Here is a 21718-nt window from a genome sequence, read left to right as displayed (position 1 = left end):
TCAGGAAGGGGAAGCAAGGCAGGCAACGTCCCCTTTGGAAAATGATTGCCCGCCTAAACTTATATATAAGGGGCTGGTATTCACAAGGTTGGTACAGATCGTCACAGAAACGAAGTAACAATTATATAGTTTTTTGGAGAGGCAGCACTATTTTTGAAAAAAAAAATGCTTTGCTTGCCCCCTTCCTGGGAAACAGTCTTGGGGAATGTTACGTAAAAGGGACAGTCAAATTTCCCAGATTATTTCACATTTTCCAAAGACGAAATGGAAATTTCTTTTGTGTGCATTCCAGCTTGGGATCCACTGAATCACAAGGCTGGTATGTGTCGTCACAGAAACCAAGTAACAAGATAGCGTTTGGAGAGGCAGCACAATTTTCGAAAAAAATGCTTTGCTTAACCCTTTCCGGGAGAAAATGTATGGGGGTACAAGGTGCATTTTCGGCAGGCAAATTTGGAATTTCATTTCTGTGCACCCTGTACTCCAGCTTGGGCTCCACTGAACAAAAGCAGAAAAACTCAAGTCGACAGCACGAGACACATTTGACTACGCTGGTGAAGCTACGCGCCAGACCAAGCTTTTTGGACTATCTAACAGAAAAGGCTTTTTTGTACAGCAGCCTGGCTTATTAAAAATGAATTAAGCGCCCCGAGGTAGAAGAGGGTGGAAGGCAAAACGAAACAGACTGGTCAGGGACTCGCTGCTATTACGCTGACTCTCCCACCGGTACGTAAATATTTGAACACAAGCTACTGTTCGTTCCTGGGAGCCATGTTTTCGTAAAATGTACAAAAAATCGGGAGAAGGGGCTTCCAAGAATATCTGATTCAAGGCTGCTGTAGTGTCTAGACATAAGAAACATTGTAGTCGTATTGTTCTTCGGGTTAGCTTCTTCGGGACGATGAAGTTCTGCCTATGACTTGCATGAAAAGACAGAACTAACAAACCATGGCAGAGATTCAAACTACTTTGTGGCAGGTATTGGTGTCGCCTTTCCTGTCGCATCTTATAAAAACCAATACCTAGAACAATCATACTCTACAGCAAGTCAACATGGTTCCTGTGACAGTGGCGTGCCCAGGAATTTCGAAAGGGGGAGTAAGTATACATTTTTAGTAGTCAGCCCTCATTTTTGCCATCTTTTCCTGCTTTATGTTCTTTTTCACATGGGGGGGGTATGACCCCACCAAACCGCCTTGGGCACGCCACTGGGTACACTTCTGCGTTGCAACGACTCAATTTTTACAATAGGATCGTTATTCGTAAAGTGCTGGGAAAACAGATGCCCTGGGTTTGAATCGAGGAAGGTACAAAAAAACCGACAATATGTAAACAATATAGAACGGGGCCACGCAAACTAAGGACAGTGGGACGTAATTTCATTTTGACGTATTATTTTAGTGTAAGAAAACAGTGATATTTTGCTAAAGTAGTAGAAGGCTGCCCCTCTTTTCTACAAAAAAACACCCCTGATTTATAATGCATTGTTGTGTTGTGATCTCTCAACCGCAAATAATAAGGATTTTGTAAATTACAGGCTTTCCCGGTTAAATTCTTAAATATATTAATCACAGCTAGTTGGCAATTTATATCCATAGCTAACAATGAGGTGTGAGATTGAGTAAGTCAAATGTATAATTATTAATAGTACAGAGAAGTAATAATAGCTATTGCCTGCGAACTCATTTGCCTTCAAAGATTGAGAAGGCTACCGCTGTGAAATATTTGTTGTATTTTTCTAACTTTGTGCCTCTTTTGACTAATTGCGATGGTGAGAAGCCTAGTTGGCTAGCGATATAAGTGACTCGACCACTCAACGCCCCTCGGCAGTCATGTTCAAAAATGTAGAATCTCTCAATTTATCTATTAGCCTATCGCTATTTTGTTAATATGGTACATGCAATGTCGTGCTAAGGATTTTCGTAAGGGTACATGACCGTATGGAGGATGTCTTCTTTAGTTGTCAGTCCTATATTTTTCCATCTTCTACATTGGATTTTTTAAGGGATGCCAGGCAACCCCCCCCTGGGGAAAACCACTGAATATAAATATACTTTATTTCACAAAGCTGTGTGTGTGTTCAACTTATGATCTTAGGCGAGGATCCACGTTCGAGTCCCACCATACTTTTCAAAACTAACCACTGAGAAGGCACTGGAGTGTGTAGTCTGTGTTAGTTAATATAATAAAGCAAAGTTTTTAAAATAGGCATCGTAAAGTGTTAATTATTGATAACGGACGTGTACTTCCACCAATATACACAGCAATATAACCTGTGTTGCCTGTGCTCTTGTGTATATAATATACTCGCATGCACAAAATGTCTGCTGATATGTACACCACACAGATACGACGCCTGAGGAACAAGAAATACTAGATAAAATTACATGTGTTTGCATGTAAATTAAATCGTACGCCTACATAAAATATTACCCCTTCCCCCCTATCATTCACACTATGTTCACGCTAGCGTCGTGCATGACATATCAGCAGAGGCAGGAGGATTCATAGTCTTAAAAATTCGCAATCTATATATTATGCCTACTTGGTGTACCTCCAAGCAATCCTTAACCTAGACACATTTAACTCAACTATTTGAGTTGATGCAATGCAGTCGAAGTTTACAATATAGGCAGTAAAGGGCCCAGGAAAATAACCCGACTTCCAATTCCCAATTGCGTGGAGGTAACATTTTTTGCCCTCAGGCTTTAGGCAAAACAGGAATCTTATTCACGACCAGCTCACGCGGAGTGATAGGTTAGTTCATCGAAGTGAAACGGTTTGTCGTAAGATTCCGGTTGTAGATACCAATAAGCTTCGTAAAAATTCATAACATCACATCCCAAGGCAATTTTAACTGAACAATTTTACCATATTAACAATCAAACAATAATTTAACAACAAAAATGTAACAATTTCCGGATCCATGCTCAGAACCCCCAAAGACAGAATAATATTCAATGTACACACTATATTTCAGCATTATGTACTGCCATCCGCTTTGGGAAATAACAGACAACTTACAAATGTGTTAATACAGCATTACACTCCACTTTGGGAAATAACAGCACTTAAAAATGTATTGTTAATACAGCATTACACTAAATGTTTCTAGTTTTCTCACTGAGGATATCTGGTCCTCCAAATGTGGACTGCACTTTACATGCAATATGAAACGTATTATTATCGTCCGCAAAGTTATTCATAGCATAACAAAAGAGATTCATGTCATAATGCTCGTAATGTTGTCGTTGCAACATAATAGCTCTAAAGACTCAAATTATGCACAACTTCCACTGTAAATAAGCCATAACACTGCACAAGAATAATGTTTGTTTATTAGAGTACTTGTACAGTGGGATCCATGAGTATTATCGTGCAAATTGTCCATGACTATTTTCATTAAAATTTCTCTTACATCCTATGTGTTTTTAAGCGATGGATTTTTATGTATGATGTTGCAGAAGTTGTCAACAGATTGTTTTGAGTTTTCTTTTAATTCTTGAAGCTCTTATTAGGTCAAATAAAGTGCGTGAACATAGTGATGGACAATTTGCAGGGTAATACTCATGGATCCCACTGTACGTACATTACGAGTTTTTCAAGCCCCAAGTCGTATTGCAGCAGGCCTGCATTCGACCTGACCCATCCTACTTTCCAAGCGATTCTGCACCACACAATGTTCTGTTCACATGTTAAGCTTCTCGAAAACCTGTAATATTTACGCAGGGGTACAATATATGCTAAAATTCACCTCTGAACGCCTACACGTCGAATTTCATACGAATGTTTCAACAATGGATATATTCATTATTAAAACTGGGTTTTAATATAATGTCCCAGACATTGATTTTTTAGCCATGAAAAAACTCGGCTGCCAAATCATACAGTACAATACTGTAAATAATGTACCCTTGGGCAAAGAATGTATTTACGATTTGTAACAGTTCACTATTATACGATAGTTTAACAAAGGCAGAACCAACTTAACTCATAAGATGAAAACAAAAGAATGACACTGGCATTAATGGAATATAAGAAACAAAACTGTACTAGCTTACCTGTTATTGTGGTCACTCGTGATACACAAGACGCAGCTGTCTCTGCCTCTGTGGGGGATATCGTCACTGTCACACCAGCACACAATACAACACTGAAATCACATTACTTCGAGCAGTTTCGTAACCATGTCACGATAAAATACGAAACACATTCCTTCGAGTAATTCACATTACTTCCGAAAGCACTCGGATCGAGCAAAAATGCACCGACGGAACAAAGGACCTTCTTCACGTGTAGGCCTAAATGAACGAATTACAGATTGACCCTTCGCGAGTTCAAGGAAAGCACCACTTCTGCTTTTATTTCACTCTTTTCACCCACGAGCGTGCACACGGCCAGCTCGACGATACCACTCTCGCGAAGTGCAGTGCACAAGCCATCCAGGAATCCGTCAAAACAACTTATATTGCACCCCAAAACACCGCACTTCAGAGGCGAACGCGAGCTGCAGGCCCAAAACAAAGCCCCCTGCTTCAGACAGAAGCACTAGCAGACGGCAAAACGGAAGAAGGCGGAGCCACCGTCGCCGTACTGGCGAGATGAGGGCGCTAGCGTGCAGGCACGGGTCGCGTCCAAGAGATCAAGGGGAGCAGAAATTGTGCTGCAGTGTTGCCATCCGGCTGTTGAAGACCCTAAAAATCATTTCGGTCCCTGTGGCATTGACCTTCGCACAAGATAATCCTTGTCTTGGGACTGAAACAGACTAGCCTGTGTAAAGACTCGTTTTTGTGCTATAGAAATCCTTGCACGAGCCAAACACGACTTCCGTTCGGTTGTTCTTAATTAAATTGCTGAAGATAATATGCTCCAAAATGTTCCATATTGTATGGAAGGTCATGTCAGTAAATAAACAGTGTTCGGGGTTGAGGAGACAGACTAGTAAGCGCAGGAAACCCTGTTTGTTAACATTTTCAAAATTTACAAAAACTGAACATGTTGGTTTGGCAATTTTTGCTCGATTGGTCACCGACCTTTTCTTCAGCATTGCAATTTTGCGCGCAATAATTAGTGGCGTGCCCAATAATGAGTGGTGGGGCTCAAATCCCCATTTTTTTTCTAAAGAAAAAATTAAATGCAGGAAAATATGGCAAAACATTTGCACTTTTACAGTAGACTAAACATGAAAACAATTTTTTTTTTTTCGTCCCAAATGAAAAGTTAAGAAAGTAAAAAAATATCGAAATTTTGGGTGCCACTGTACTGTCTTGAAAAAATATTGTTCTTAAATGCCAAAGTATTATCACATAATACATACATTTCCTTATGCGATTTTGAAATTCGATAGAAAATCGTTCCACCCTAACGCACACAGAGATACATATTTTTAAAAATGAACAAAATCGGAAGTGGGGAAGGCAGAGGTATAAAATGAGTGCGTTTCTCAGGCTTCCATCTCATTTACATGCAGAGATAATCGATGAAACAAAACGTCCCCACCCCACAAAAAAAAATCAAAATGCCATAGCTCGGGAATGAGGAACACCACTCCCACAATTGCGCTATATTATTAATTAGAAAACCGAGTCTCCCTCCCAGCCTTGCCTAATACACTTTACATGCCTCAAACATTGTTGCAACAATCTTGCGTCACTGTCAAGTAACGACTGCCATGTTAGTCTTCATTATAAATTACTTCAATCTTGTCAATTGTTGTTAAATATCGGTATGTACTTGTAGCTAGAAATGTATTTAACGTGTGCTTAAACAACAAAATTTGCGTGAAAGATAGACATAATCCTAGCCATCTTGGATTGACAAATAATGAAAACGTTGCATATATTATTTGGGATAATTATTAGCCTATAAATTCTGAATAAATGTTGCAAAAATACGCGAATAATATTATAACATAACATAAAACGTAAATATATACATGAATTATGAAAATAATTAAGTATAAATACAGAGCATTCCCTGACATTCGCTACGAGACTCAGCGGCAAGCGGCCCGGCATCAGCGCTTGTCTTTCCCGGTGAACGGGTCCGCGACAGTCGCATGCTACATTCTGTTTTTCACGCTATCCCTGCTTTCGCTCTCTTTCCCTTTCTGTTGACGTTGCAGACTGACGCCAGTATAATCCTCCCTCGGAAGCTGTGTTGTGTTGTGTCGTGTCCGTATGTTGGAGATTGTGGCTTAATATGGCACCACAAAAGTTTACATTACAACAAAGGATTTATCTTGTCGAGTGTTACTTCGGAAAGAGGAATTTTGGAGAAGTGCGACGACGTTTTGCAACGAAATTTCCTGGTGTTCCCGTTCCACTTCCACATAGGACCACTATATTAAACCTCGTAAAAAAAGTTTAGAGTAACAGGGTCAGTTCTGAATAAAAGTGGAAATAAAAACCCACGTGTACTTACTTAGGAAAAACTCGATGAGATAGGACAAAGGTTAGAACAATCTTCTCGGAAATCTATCCGCCGCCTCTCACAAGAAACGGGTGTTTCAAAAACCCTCAAGGTCCCCCGATTTGTCAGCCTGCGATTTTTATTTATGGGGAAATCTAAAATGTAAAGTATACAACGACAATCCGCACACCATCCGTGAGTTAAAAGAGAGTATTGTACGAGAAATCGGGAGAATTACAGTAGACGAACTTGCACGTGTAAATGCCAATTTCCTTCGGAGATGCCAGGAATGTGTTGCAGCAGAGGGACATCATTTTCAACGCCTTCTGTAGTCAAGGTTAGTACACAATCTGAAAACTGTAATTTAAATAGCCGACTCTACTGCTTGTCGCCGAGTCTCGTAGCGAATGTCAGGGAATGCTCTGTAGTTTAATGCAAGTTGTTAACTTGAAAGTACACGAATAAGATATATTTCAATATACGAGTGCAATTTGGCTAACACGGCGGTCGTTACAGCTAGAAGTAACACATTTTTTTCTATGTTTTAAAATTTTGGTATTGATTTACCCTAAATTGTGCCTGTTTACCACTTATTCACTTCACACAATACATTATTTAAAAATGCATTCAATTTCACTCGAAACGATAAAAATGTTTCCCTATTTGGAGTTCGGTTCACACCTTCAACACTTGAGCCTTCTAACGCAAATGTCTTACTTTCTGTTGTTATGAAATTCAAATATTTTTCTACTTGTGTAAATATCATATTTTTATGTTTCCATATCGTAAAAATGTCATACGCATGTCACAGGACATGATATTGAGCAGTAATCAGCAAGACCCCAAATCGCTGCTAAATGAATACAAATATGTTCAAACGAAAACAAAATAAGGGAAAGAAACAATACGGATCTCATTAAGAGGACGCGATTTCGCCGCCCCAAATTTCTGTGTCCTTAGACCCTGGCCTACTGGGCCAAGAATTTGATCCACAGGGTCGAGCATCAAGTCGAAAATAGTTCAGACAATGCTTTGCAGATGGCAGCACAACAAAACGCAATCCCGTTGTGTGCTGTTTCACTCACCCTTCCTTGTTTATTTTAGCAAAGCTAGTCCTTCCTTATCTGTTCTCCAGCTGAGCGCTGGCAATCTATCTTGTCCCAATGTCGTTCAACAAACTCCTCGCAGGGCAAACTGACGGGAGATTGCTGTTTTTTCCTGTCCTTCTTTTCGCCGCGCTGAATGGTTCTAGTTAAAGGGTGTTTAATGGCGTAGAAAGAACAATGACGTTGGGATGGCACGGGAGAATGTGCACAAGATGAAACAAATGTGAGGCAACATGAGCTGAGGGACGAGGTCTGGCCATCAAAACGGAGCACGTTTGGGGAAACCGATTCTGTTTCCATGGGCGTCGTGAGAGGGAGCAGGTTGAACCGGTCCGTCGACCCCCTCCGTGGAAATTGCATCTTTCGCCTGATGTTACAAAGAAGCAGAAATCTTGTTATTTTGATTGTGAATAACAGAAATAAAGTTCATTTAGTTAGCACTTGAACAACATGCGCTAGAATGGAAACAAATGAGTGTAAAGATGCAGAAACCAGGCAAATAATAAAGGGTTCCACAGTTTACAAAATTAAAAACAAGAGATAGAGTTTTATGTTAGAGATCGCACAACATAAACTGTATGAGTAAAATTTCCCTCAAACTTTTAAAGCTTTTTATTGAATGTGGGCAAAAGTTGATAACAAAACATAATTACTACGTATACATTTCAGTATGATAACTATATGAAAAGTAGAAAAACAATAAGAAAACAGTTGTGTTGTACAGGTATATTCAGTCTGTCGGATCAAATAGCAAGATCCTCCCAAGTGTATAATAATTAATTTAGAATAAAAATGAATATTTCTGTTGAGTTATCATAGTAATTATTGTACAACCAAGATGGGCTCCGAATGCGGGACGGCATGGCTTCGAGTACGCCTGGGTTCTCGGTCTGTAGGACCGGTGGCAAACCACCAACGTGAGGAATTTGGGGAGGAACGAGTGAGTAGCGTAGCTGTAGAGCCACGGGTTATGCATTATAATTTCTACTATTCTAGTTTTATCAGGGGCCTCACCCCCCTCCCCGTTAAAAAAAAGTCTGGCGACTCACATGTCTACTTCAGTTTCAAATGGACACTGGCACACAGATTGAGATGAGGACTTTTTGCTTGAAAGTTCTGAATAAACTGTACATTTCGATTAACGCGCATTCGCAAAACCTACATGGAAATCGCAGTTGTGGGCGTGGTTAATATAAACTAATAGTAGTAAAACAGTAATGCGTTTCTTGCATGATGCAAAAGTCTATCAGCTATGTCGGCTGCTACACGCACCGTGAAGCAAGTGGCTCTCGCAACCTTAGCTTTAAATTATTATACATGGTATGAAAAAATTAATAACATCTTCAACCCTAACAAAAACGTAAAATTATTACCCGCACACTTAACGCGTCTGACCTAACATCAACGAATTACTTATTTTAAAATACATTATAAAGAAATGACCATGAACCGATCCCACGAATGACAGATCTTAAAGCAAAAACAATCTCGAGACGCCATTTTCATGTGGGTTTTGTAAATATGCATCTCGGAGTGAAATGGGTAAATGAATCTGATTGGCTACTTGGCTACTTGACCATAACATACATAAATAACTGAACATTGATTATAGTATCCGACAGGCATTCCCGTTCAGCAAGCTTAAACTTCCTCCTAATAACAGTTACCAGTAGCGTGCCCAGTGGGGGAAGAGGGGCCACTCATAACTCACTTTTTTTTCTGACCAAACATGAGAGGTTAGTTACATTGAGTGGAAATTTACGAAACTGTGGTAAATACAAATATAACATTTCGTGTAATGAAATCGCCATTTCTTTTTCTTTATCTTCAGATTGTTTTACGTCGCTTTTCTACATCTTGGGGTTAATTGCGACGATGAGAAATGAATGATGAAGTGGATGATATCTCTGGTGGTTTCATATCAATGATCGGTGCTGCCACATTGGATATCTTCTTCCTAATGCGTCGGGTATTCAACACACTCGACTACTAAGATTCTGGGGTATCCATTTCCCCCAGATCTTGTCGTGACAAAATTTCCGATTGAAATCATCGTTGGAAAGTCTTCGAGAGCCAACAACCTATTTTGAACATGGTGACGATGATTTTAATTAGAAATTTTGTACACATAAGGTCATTAAATTATTTCAGAGTTCGCACCACTTTTCTAAATTCATAATACGACGCTGACTGAAAGAATTTTACATGTAATATTGAAGTGCTATCTTCTTTCTCCAAGAAATTTAGAAATTATCTTGTGAAGACGCCATTGAAAAGCTCTTGGGTGACCTTGAGTCTCCTATTTAGATGTTTAGTAAAGAAACTAAGCTGGTTGAAAAATCGACTCAGTATTTTCCGAGAAAGCTTGAGTCATCTCTGTAACCAGCCACCCCTCCCAAGTCGTTGGAGCCTCTGAAGGCAAACAGACCCACATCACATACTACTTGAGGACATGCATTGTTTCCGATAAGGACTCGCTCAGTCATCAGGTGATAACAACTCTGCTCAAGCAGCGAAATCCTGAGGGGGACTTGGGGGATTTTCCCCCACCAACAGTCTTGTCCTAAAAATCTCCCCACCAAAAATTTCAGGATGGGAGACATTTCCTTACAAGATCGAAGATAAGCAATTAGTTTTAAATTCAATAATCAAAAACATAGAAAGAGCGGTCTAATGTCTTTCTCTCTGTGTGTTTGTGAGTGTTTCATGCTTTCTCTCTCCTCTCCTTCTGTATCTCCTTCACAGATCTACACCAATAACAAAATGTGCACAATAACAACAATGCAAGAAAAACATAATTATGAAATCTAATAGACTGATATTAATGCAAGGCAAAAATTAAACATAACCTTAAACATAGTAAAACAATCTCAAATATCTTGCAATTTATTGACATTTTAAAACCTGCTGGTAAAGGAATTAGTTCGTGAGTTTATAAAATATCTGATATACATGAAAGTAGTATTTGAATTCTTATCTTTTATATACAGGGTGGCTCAAAAAGTCACTTAACACCCTCCGTACAAGGCCACTGCAGCACGCAACGTGGAAATGGTGATGACCAATCGTTGCCGGGCCAAGGGTTAACCACATTGACGCCACCCGCACGGTCGACGGGCATCTTGATGTCCGCCATCTTGAATTCAACTTCAGAATTTTAAATGGGAAGGGGGTGATATGATATATCAAATCAGGCTAGAATTTCACGAGAAATGCAATGGTGAAGGTTTTTTTTTTATGTATCTTTAACCAGTAAAAAGTTATGACTGAATTCTTGTACCAATTTGCTCCTTTTAGAGGTGTTAGAAAAATGCCTTAAAATTTGTTTAGCACATCGGTAACGCATCGAGATTAAAGTGACGTCTAGGGATAGAAGTTCGCATGCCATTGCACAAGATTTTAATTGGATACATCCATGAAGTGCTGCGCATTATGAATGGTTGTCGCGAACAATTGCCAGCGTGACGCTTCCATTAAATGAAAAGTCCTTCACAGTGACAAGGCTAATGTTTATGTAAAAGTCCTTCACAGTGACAAGGCTAATGTTTATGTAACAACATAAATATTGATTGAGTTGGTGTTTTAAGTCCACTTTATGCATAGCAAGGCTAATCGGGACTGGACCTACAGTTTATAGTGGGATCCGAACCACTATATGTGCCTCCACAGGGTATCGAACCCGGGACCCCTTGATTACAAGGCGGCGACGCTACCACTGCGCCATCGGGGAGGCGCGTAACAACATAAATATGTATCATATAATACTATGGGTATGTGTATACCCAGGCATGTGATGTGCGTGTGTGTATATAAAATATATATGTTATATATCTGTGTGTGTAAATTAAGATCATTCTTCAATAATTTCGCATCCTGGCAACCACACATCATAAATCATGACGAGAATAGGCGTGTTGTATTTGGGGCTACAAGGAACGAGACCAACAACGAGGCGAATATCTTTCAGTATACTTCATGCAAGACCCATCTTGGCTATTCCTTTCTTCTGAACATTCGTTGGAAGCAGGCCAGTCTCTGAATGAAGGTAATATTGCCCCATTGAAGATTGTTGGAGAACCCCCAACCAGTCTAAGGAGTTATAAGCTATCGGAAGATATCTGATTCTGAATAATGCCAGCAGCAACTTCCCATCGAAACTTGCAGTAAAATTTCATTAAAAATCTTTTAATAGAGCCGACAACTTTCACATGATGATTCTGGAACACTCCTCATTCAAGCCAGCAATTGTCACTTACGATCCCGGAATATTTTAAAATCCCCCAAATCAGCTTTTAAAAGGTCACTAAACATCTCGCAATGAAGCCAGTAAATTATCACTGAAGATACTTGAAGACCCTTCAATAAAGTCAGTACATTGTCCGTGAAGATTTCTTAATGAGGCCGGTAAAGTCAATGTACTGAAGATACCTGAATGAAGTAAATTCTCAAGACTTTTAAAGACTGAAATCAAGTCAGTAAGATCTCCTTGAAGATCTTGAACACCTGAATTAAGTAATTTCCTATTTAATTGTTGAAGATCCTTTAGTAAACTGTCATAGATGCTCTAAATTTTCTATTGAAGGAGAAGTTTATCCAGATTCTTTTATATTTTTTTTTATTCAGTGTGCAAGATCATCTTAGAGAGGAATGGAAAGGAAAATTTACGACGTTACCACTATGCCACCGGCGATTGCTCATGTCGACCTCCGTGGCGAAGTGGTTAGCAGAGCGCGCTACAACGCCAGGGGTTCCGGGTTCGAGTCCCGGGTAAGGCATGGGTATTTGTGATTGTCTGTCCGGAAAAAGTCTTGAAATAGAAATGTGAATGAAATGATATGATTGAATGTGATGGGGGAAGCTTCCGCTTAGGGGGCTTTCCTTTTTTATATATATAAAAAAAAAAAAAGTGGTAGCGTTGTTGCCTTGTAATCAAGGGGTCCCGGGTTCGATACCCGGTGGAGGCACATGGCACAGTGGTTCGAATTCCACTTTAAACTGTAGGTCCAGTCCCGATTAGCCTTTCTGTGCATAAAGTGGACTTAAAACAACAATCAATTCAACAACTATACCACCGGGGAGGCCTCACTGATTTGAATATTCTTGAAGATCCATCGAAATAGCCTGAAATTTCTCACGTCAGATATCTGAATAAATTCACTAAAATAGGTTCTTATCTTATTGAATTAAATATTATTGAATAAAATTAAGTAAAATGACATTGAAGACATTTCAATCGAGTGAGTAAATTTATCTTCAAGATCCCTCAATAGTCAGAAGTTCTGACTCAGAACTTCCCAGTGAAGATACTTGAAGACCTTTCAATCGAGTCAGCTAGTTCTCTTGAAGATCCCTGGATAGTCAGAAGTTCTGACTCAGAACTTCCCAGTGAAGATACTTGAAGACCTATCAATCGAGTCAGCTAGTTCTCTTGAAGAGTCAGAAGTTCTGACTCAGAACTTCCCAGTGAAGATACTTGAAGACCTTTCAGTCGAGTCAGCAAGTTCTCTTGAAGATCCCTGGATAGTCAGAAGTTCTGACTCAGAACTTCCCAGTGAAGATACTTGAAGACCTATCAATCGAGTCAGCTAGTTCTCTTCAAGATCCCTGAATAGTCAGAAGTTCTGACTCAGAACTTCCCAGTGAAGATACTTGAAGACCTTTCAATCGAGTCAGCTAGTTCTCTTGAAGATCCCTGGATAGTCAGAAGTTCTGACTCAGAACTTCCCAGTGAAGATACTTGAAGACCTTTCAATCGAGTCAGCTAGTTCTCTTGAAGATCCCTGGATAGTCAGAAGTTCTGACTCAGAACTTCCCAGTGAAGATACTTGAAGACCTTTCAGTCGAGTCAGCAAGTTCTCTTGAAGATCCCTGGATAGTCAGAACTTGCCAGTGAAGATACTTGAAGACCTTTCAATCGAGTCAGCTAGTTCTCTTGAAGATCCCTGGATAGTCAGAAGTTCTGACTCAGAACTTCCCAGTGAAGATACTTGAAGACCTTTCAATCGAGTCAGCTAGTTCTCTTGAAGATCCCTGGATAGTCAGAAGTTCTGACTCAGAACTTCCCAGTGAAGATACTTGAAGACCTTTCAATCGAGTCAGCTAGTTCTCTTGAAGATCCCTGGATAGTCAGAAGTTCTGACTCAGAACTTCCCAGTGAAGATACTTGAAGACCTTTCAATCGAGTCAGCTAGTTCTCTTGAAGATCCCTGGATAGTCAGAAGTTCTGACTCAGAACTTCCCAGTGAAGATACTTGAAGACCTTTCAATCGAGTCAGCTAGTTCTCTTGAAGATCCCTGGATAGTCAGAAGTTCTGACTCAGAACTTCCCAGTGAAGATACTTGAAGACCTTTCAGTCGAGTCAGCAAGTTCTCTTGAAGATCCCTGGATAGTCAGAACTTGCCAGTGAAGATACTTGAAGACCTTTCAATCGAGTCAGCTAGTTCTCTTGAAGATCCCTGGATAGTCAGAAGTTCTGACTCAGAACTTCCCAGTGAAGATACTTGAAGACCTTTCAATCGAGTCAGCTAGTTCTCTTGAAGATCCCTGGATAGTCAGAAGTTCTGACTCAGAACTTCCCAGTGAAGATACTTGAAGACCTTTCAATCGAGTCAGCTAGTTCTCTTGAAGATCCCTGGATAGTCAGAAGTTCTGACTCAGAACTTCCCAGTGAAGATACTTGAAGACCTATCAATCGAGTCAGCTAGTTCTCTTGAAGAGTCAGAAGTTCTGACTCAGAACTTCCCAGTGAAGATACTTGAAGACCTTTCAGTCGAGTCAGCAAGTTCTCTTGAAGATCCCTGGATAGTCAGAAGTTCTGACTCAGAACTTCCCAGTGAAGATACTTGAAGACCTATCAATCGAGTCAGCTAGTTCTCTTCAAGATCCCTGAATAGTCAGAAGTTCTGACTCAGAACTTCCCAGTGAAGATACTTGAAGACCTTTCAATCGAGTCAGCAAGTTATCTTGAAGATCCCTGGATAGTCAGAAGTTCTGACTCAGAACTTCCCAGTGAGGATACTTGAAGACCTTTCAGTCGAGTCAGCAAGTTCTCTTGAAGATCCCTGGATAGTCAGAACTTGCCAGTGAAGATACTTGAAGACCTTTCAATCGAGTCAGCAAGTTCTCTTGAAAATCCCTGAATAGTCAGATCTTGCCAATGAATATACTTGCAGACCTTTCAATCGAGATAGTAAGTTCTCTTGAAGATTCCTCAATAGTCAGTAACTTGCCATTGAAGATTCTAGATCTTTTCAATCGAGCCAGTAAATTCTCCTGAATATCCCTGAATGAATATAAATACTGTGGAACTCTTGTAGACTTGTGAAGCGTTGCAAGATCCACGCATCAGAAGAAAACGATTCCCTGCCCACCGATGTGGAACTGCTCCAAACGCCGAGATCTTTTTTCGTCACGGAGAGTGATCTCCCACGTCTCACGGAAGAAATACAAGCAAAATTAATGATCCGACAAATCGACCACATATAAGATCACCATGTCCCTTCTCTCTTATCTCAGATCGATCAGCACACCGCTGCCAGAGCGGCTTCAATCTATCTCCTGCTTCCTCCTCCATTATTAGACTTGACGCCATTTATCTTGTTCGGCTAGGACTGGGGGACATCTGAATCAGATTGCAATAATGCTCCTGATATTTCACCTGACCACAGAGAGATTGGGCTGAGGAGATGACGTGTTTGACGCTTTAGGAACATTTTCAATATTACACGAGTAATTCCATGTTAAATGAGTCATGAGTTGACTCTTGCAGCCACCGAAATGATATTTTGTACACAGTCTTGTTTTGGCTCTGTAGAAATATATTTATTTATTGCTAAAAACTGACACACCGAGGGTTGTTAAAAAATCAGGCAAGTTTTTAATTATCCTCAACTCGGGATCGTGCACATGTGTCTTGTTCTTCGATCTGTCTGTGTGGGTAGCCCTTGGAAATATGTTTTTGAACACACTGTTTACATGGACGTTCGGAAAGGGGCGAGGGGGACGCCTTCTCCGGTGAAATGAATTATAATCTAAAATTACACATTTTACACACATAATTTCATTCAAGTGAAAGAAATTTACGTAATTATTATGAGGGCGTTGCAGGAACATGATAACTTCAGACTGAAGGAGTGCTTTCGAGGGGGTAGCACTATTATCTGGAAAAATATGACTCATTTGCCCATCCCTCCTGGAAAAAAAATACTTGCTCCTACATGTAAAAAAAATCCCAGGGTGCGAAATCACTGCAGATTGGTGGCGGGGGGGGGGAGAAGACGCACACAGACAGACACGCAACAAACACACACAATATATATATATATATATATATATATATATATATATATATATCTGTGTGTGTGTGTGTGAGAGTGTGAATATATATATAATGTCATTAAATATATGTCAATTATTAAATAATTATTTAAATTATAAAATACGCAATTTATTTTTTATTATATGGACTGCCCTTCATTCAAAATTCGATTGCAAATTTTATTGATTGATTTAGTTTATTTTAGTTCGCGTTTTGTGCCTCTTGGTTAATTTGCGAAGATGGGGATGAGTGATGAAATGATGAAATTGATGAATGGACATTCACAAACAACCAAGGCCGACCAGGATTCGAACCCTTGGCGTCGCAGCGCGATGTGCTAACCACTCGGCCACAGGGTCGGGCGATTGCAAATTGAAGATTCTAATATACTACTAATACTATGAACAGTGATTTGCGTAACTAGAGAGAGGGGCAAAAATTAAGAGACAATTTCCGGGACGTCCTCAAAAGTTGAATGTCCATGTTTGACCAGCTGAAACCACACACTTCATTTTGATTGTGCCGCATGAGGAAACTCGTGTGTCCCATCTTTGTGCAGACTTACAGTAATTATTGATGTGTTTTTTCCAATTAAAGTGAAAAACGAGAGAGAAATTATTCCAGAACCTCTGTATCTGCACAAATCTGAGTGTTGAGATAACCATCAACAACTGTAAAGTTGTTTAATTATAAAATAAACATATGGATTAAAAAATATAATTAAAATCATTGAATCAATAGCGTACATACAGACCGTGAATCTAGATAAAATAAAATTCACTCCTGTTGGTCTATAAGTGATTACTGAAATGAATTATTCCTTTGTCCTAATGAAATTTCAGTGGGTTTTCTTAATGTATTTCATTTGCCTGATGGAGCGCTACAACAACAAATAAATCGAGTTTTTGTTTTGATTGTAATGCAATCAGGACTGGACCTACAGCGGGATTCGAACAACAATGTGTCTCTACTGGGCGATGGTGTATAGTGGGAGATGGCATCCCCTCAGTTGGCAAAAGTTTCGCAAAGCATCCCCCAGCTGTCTCATTGTCACCATGTTAAACCATAGGAGCATCCCCCAGCTAACCAAGAGGCTCGACCAACAGCTAATATTTTCCTCTTCAAGCGCTGGTATTACTTATGCACTAGAGATTAGATTTTTTTATATAATTGCATAATTGCACAAAAAAACGGTTTTCTGTCACTGTGCGGGATTGAACACATTGGGCATTAAAAAATTAACTTCCCTGAGCGTACTCGAACACGCATCGTTCAGATTATGAAACCGTAAGCTACTCCTAGGCGGTAGTATCCCCCGTTTTTCACATTTTCCTCAACTTTTCCATTTCTCGAATTTTCTCAATTTCCAGTTTTTTTTCATTAGGTAACAATAATAACCCGTGGCTCGACAGCCTTTTTAAGGGCCTTGGTCTATCTCCCGACTGCCAGTCTTCCTCCCACAATCCTACCTAGAGGTGTGGAGTAGGGATGGCCAGATCCGGATCCTAATTTTTTTCGGATCCGGAATTTTCGGATCCGGATCAGTTTTGCCATCCAACATGCGCTTCTTTGGAAAGTAAGAATGTACTTAGAACATATTGTTACCTGCTAATATGCATATATATATATATATATATATATATATATATATATATATATATATATATATATATATATATATATATATATATATATATATATGTATATATATATATATATATATATATATATATATATATATATATATACATACACACACACATATATATATAGTGTGTGTGCGCGCGTGCGCGATTTGTAATTAATTAATACACTTACAAGAGAGATCTAAGTTTCTCCCTTAGAATTTCCATGAAACTTGGCAGGTGTACAGAGGCCCCCTCCCCCTCAAATGTCAAGATGAGGAGAAATTGAAGTGGTGATCTGACCCCGAAACCACGTAAATATGGCATAGGAAGAAACAGGGGGCATAGGGCCTCTCTATACACCTCTCAAATTTTATGGGAATTGGAGGGGGACACAGGGGTCAGATGATCCTCACGTCAATTTGTCCTCATCTTCACATTTGAGGCGGGTTTTGCCCCCTAAAACAGTTTTTTAGCCGAAACAAAAAAAAAACACGTATTTCTTCCTTTGGGCCCCTCTATACACCTGCCAAGTTTCATGGAAATCGGAGGGGAACACTTAGATAACCTCCCTTGTTAGTCTTACACTTTGTAATTATATAACACTGCATATATTATAATGTTTTATTTTAATTTGTAAAACTGTAACTGTAGAACAATTGTATATTTTTTGTATAACGTTTCTATCTTGTTATATGCGTTAAAGGTTTCATCCTGGAATGGAATGTCTCACATTTATGTGTGTTTTCATTTCCAATACATTCGAATGAATACATATTCGTTTCAATGGCATTTACAAAATCATCTCTGACATTTTATGTTAAACAAGTAAGATTATTTTTGTGCACGAGTGTGTTAGCCGATGCGTAGCAAAGTATTTTAGGAACAACACTTGAAAAAAATACTTGTAGGACTAACTAATGAAAAATTTCTTTGTAATCGAAGATCATAATACCTTTTAAGATGTGGTAATATTATAATGGGATTGAGATACGAAACTCTCGGATCCGGATTCGGATTCGGATCCGAAACTTTCGGACCCGGATCCAAATCCGGAATTTTCAGACCCGGATCCGGATCCGTTTGGCCATCCCTAGTGTGGAGATCTTCAACTGGTAATGGGGTGACGTGTGACGTCGAACCCCCAGTCGTTATAGGAGATTTCCGAGACCGAGTAACGCTACTCACTCGTAGCTCCCCAATTTCCTCACGATGGTGGGTTGCCACCGGTCCTATACACAGGACGAGAACCCAGAGACTGAACCCAGGCGGACTCGAACCCATGCCGTCGGATTCCAAAGCACAGCGCCTTAGACTGCAAGGCAACGGAGGAGGGCTTACAAACACAAATATCCGTCTTACCCGGGATTCGAACTCGGGACCCCTGGCGTCGCAGCGCGCTGTGGAAATCATTCCGTCACGGAGGTCGACCACGTATCTATAGCTTCTACCTTTTTAACGTTTTCTTCGAACGTTTCATCACTGGCGAAGTGTGTTCTCTCACTTCCCTCTCTTTTGTTCTTGCTTGCTAGAATGCTATACTCGTATTTTCATTTGCTGTCAACGAAAATTTTTGCGGCACGCATTCTTTTGACATCACGTCCAGAAAAGGGAATGTATGACTCTTGGATTTGGAGTAGGAATGGCATATTCAGGTCATACGATTTCCATTTCGCCTTAAAATTTATCACATTTGAATTTTCGCTCGCAACATAACCACCAACCGAGTGAGTATTAATTGGAATAATGAAATAACAATAATGGGAAAGATGAAATAATATCGAGCTAGCTTTCGCTATTAAATTCTTGAACGCGACGAAAAACCTCAGTTTCAATACCATACGAGACATGTGAGTATTTGTTCGATGTTTTCCAACGTTTCCTTACCAATTGGTTTCGGAAAATGTGCGTGCGACGTGTAAAAAAATCGTTGATGGAACATCTGTGCCGGAAGAAGTTCACGCACTCGTGGACAGATGGCAGACCGTACCGATTGCTAGCGTATGCTCTAGCGGCGAAAATAGGTACTACCTTGAGGTTTCACGAGTACTATCGAGGAGTTTTCATGCGAAAAATATGAAGTGAGGTATTGCGATGAGGCCTGACATTCACAATCCGACAAAAAAAAATAATCACAAAATAGTAATATCAGTTAATGTTAAAGAGAATTCCGAATTCGATTTTGATGAGAGCACATATTATGGCAGTCCTGGTGCCAATGCCTAAAAGTGGCATAACCTCGTTTTGAGGCATGAATAAAATGCTTTGACAGTTTTTGAATGCTTATTTTATGTACATTTCAGATCCGATTGATGCCACTCTGTCAACCTTGACCAATTTGAGTAATTCAAGATGGCGTTCAATAGGGGAGGACTTTCCAGTTAATGACCTATATCTCAGTAACCAATGGTCGTAAACAGAAAATCTTCTTTTAGTCTTGATCCTCATTAGATGGACTACGAGAAAGATTCTGTTTAGTTTTTCGCTAATGTCAGTAGTTTTACCTTAATTTAAAAAATAATCCTTAAAATATATATAATTTTTCTAGCAATTTTTGAAATTTTTGCGTTGTAACTTCTGAATAAATTAAATAACAGGAAATTGTTTAGAATAAAAGTGGTAGCCCAATTCATAACCTTTAAAACAATATAAGACTTAATGCATTTCAATGAAAAATACGCTGTAAAATATGTCCCAAAATAGAGGATAGTGCCAAAAAATGCATCTTTATCACAGGTCGGAGGTTGAGTCCAGAATAATTGACTTTTTGATAAAAGCAAGAGACTTGGTAGGATTAATTGTTCTATCATTAAAAACATTTTCAGTCTTTTTTTATTTGATTTATCTCGGGAACGGTGTCCACTATCAACGTCCGGTTTTCTTAAAAATGTTCCAAATAGTGTAAACTTTCATAATATATCAATAAATCTATATTCGAAAAATAAGAAATAGAAGTTTTGCAGAAAAACTACAAAACATTTTATGAGATAACTGCGAGTTGAAAGTCTTAATAATTCTCGAACCAAACAATGGTGTTTTCTATTTTGTAAGATTACAAAGTGTTTGTTAAAAATCTTTAGATGAACTGAATCCCAATTTTTAGATTTATAAATTTACCTTAAATAACATTTTAAGATAGATACAATTTACAAACAAGTCCACATAATTTCTGAAAAAAAAAAAAATAGTCATGTATAGTATTAGATTGTATTATTTGAAAGAAAAAACACATCTTTATTGTAATTCATGATATAAAACTAGTGAAAAATTGTCTACAGAAACCTTTTGGTATGAATTATTCTTTGGATCTTTAGCTCCTTTGATCAGGTCTTCTTATTCTTCACAATTAGATAATGTACAGGGTGTCCAGGTGAGACATCCCTGATTAATGCAAAAAATTATCTACAAAAATGTATAAGAATAATATAACATTTGACTAGGCTATTATTTTTTTAATTATTAATAATAATATATAATAGAAGCTTCAATAACCAGAAACAAGTAGATGTGAAAAAATAAAAATCAAGTTTATAAAAATTAAGTTGAAATGGAAAGTGATTGTATGAGAAAATATAAGGATTCATTCAATATATTGATATTAGAACTGAAGAAGGTGAACGTTATACCTATGAAATAATATGACAACATGGTACCGGCTGGCAACACTGTATCACACTCGGTTGAGCCCCAGCTGGACATTGTCCACTCGCCTCGAGTAGGCGCTCGGCAGGCCACATTATCGCCGAGTCCACCATGAAGCCCGGATAGCTCAGTCGGTAGAGCGTTAGGCTTTTAACCTAACGGTCCAGGGTTCGAGTCCCTGTTCGGGCGAACGATTTTAATTCTTTCAATCGTTACATTATTTTCACAGAATACCAGTCTTTGGATGTGCGATTTTTACGCATGCTCTGTTCACTCGAAAAGCTGATTTTGCACTCTTTTACTATTCGTAAATGAATAATTGCATTTTTCAAATGATTTTATATTGTGATAAAAAGCGATAAAAAGCGACAAAACTGAAATTTCCACTTTACGCGAAAATCAAAGAGAGAGAGAGGGTGCAAATGAATGTTACCTGACCTGATCTAACAGTTACATCTGGGAATATGATATATTGACAAAAATTGTGTAAAAATTCTTCAAATATTGTGCATAAAACTCGCGAATATAACAAAATTTTATATAATGGTAAGAAACAGAAGATATTCGTACACTACGCATTGCATTATGTAAGTATAATATTTATAACTTTCATTTT

The 21718-nt window shown here is 39.0% G+C and overlaps 1 protein-coding gene and 1 non-coding gene across 2 annotated transcripts in view; one reads left to right on the top strand and one right to left on the bottom strand.

Moving 5' to 3' along the window:
• The window catches only part of LOC145986659 (uncharacterized), a 507557-nt gene extending 503004 nt beyond the window's left edge, over positions 1 to 4553 (bottom strand). The window contains exon 1 of the mRNA XM_083120938.1: positions 4062 to 4553. The gene's annotated coding sequence lies outside the window, so the exon portion shown is untranslated. The remainder of the gene's footprint in view (positions 1 to 4061) is intronic.
• A 16665-nt stretch (positions 4554 to 21218) lies between these two features.
• On the top strand, positions 21219 to 21291 carry TRNAK-UUU (transfer RNA lysine (anticodon UUU)). Its single transcript has one exon. It is a non-coding gene; the product is annotated as a tRNA-Lys (tRNA).
• The last annotated feature ends 427 nt before the right edge of the window (positions 21292 to 21718 follow it).

The sequence above is a fragment of the Lepisma saccharinum genome, chromosome 4, assembly GCF_977018435.1.
Source record: "Lepisma saccharinum chromosome 4, izLepSacc3.1, whole genome shotgun sequence".
Lineage (NCBI taxonomy): Eukaryota > Metazoa > Arthropoda > Insecta > Zygentoma > Lepismatidae > Lepisma > Lepisma saccharinum.
This window is presented reverse-complemented; position numbering and strand designations above follow the sequence as displayed.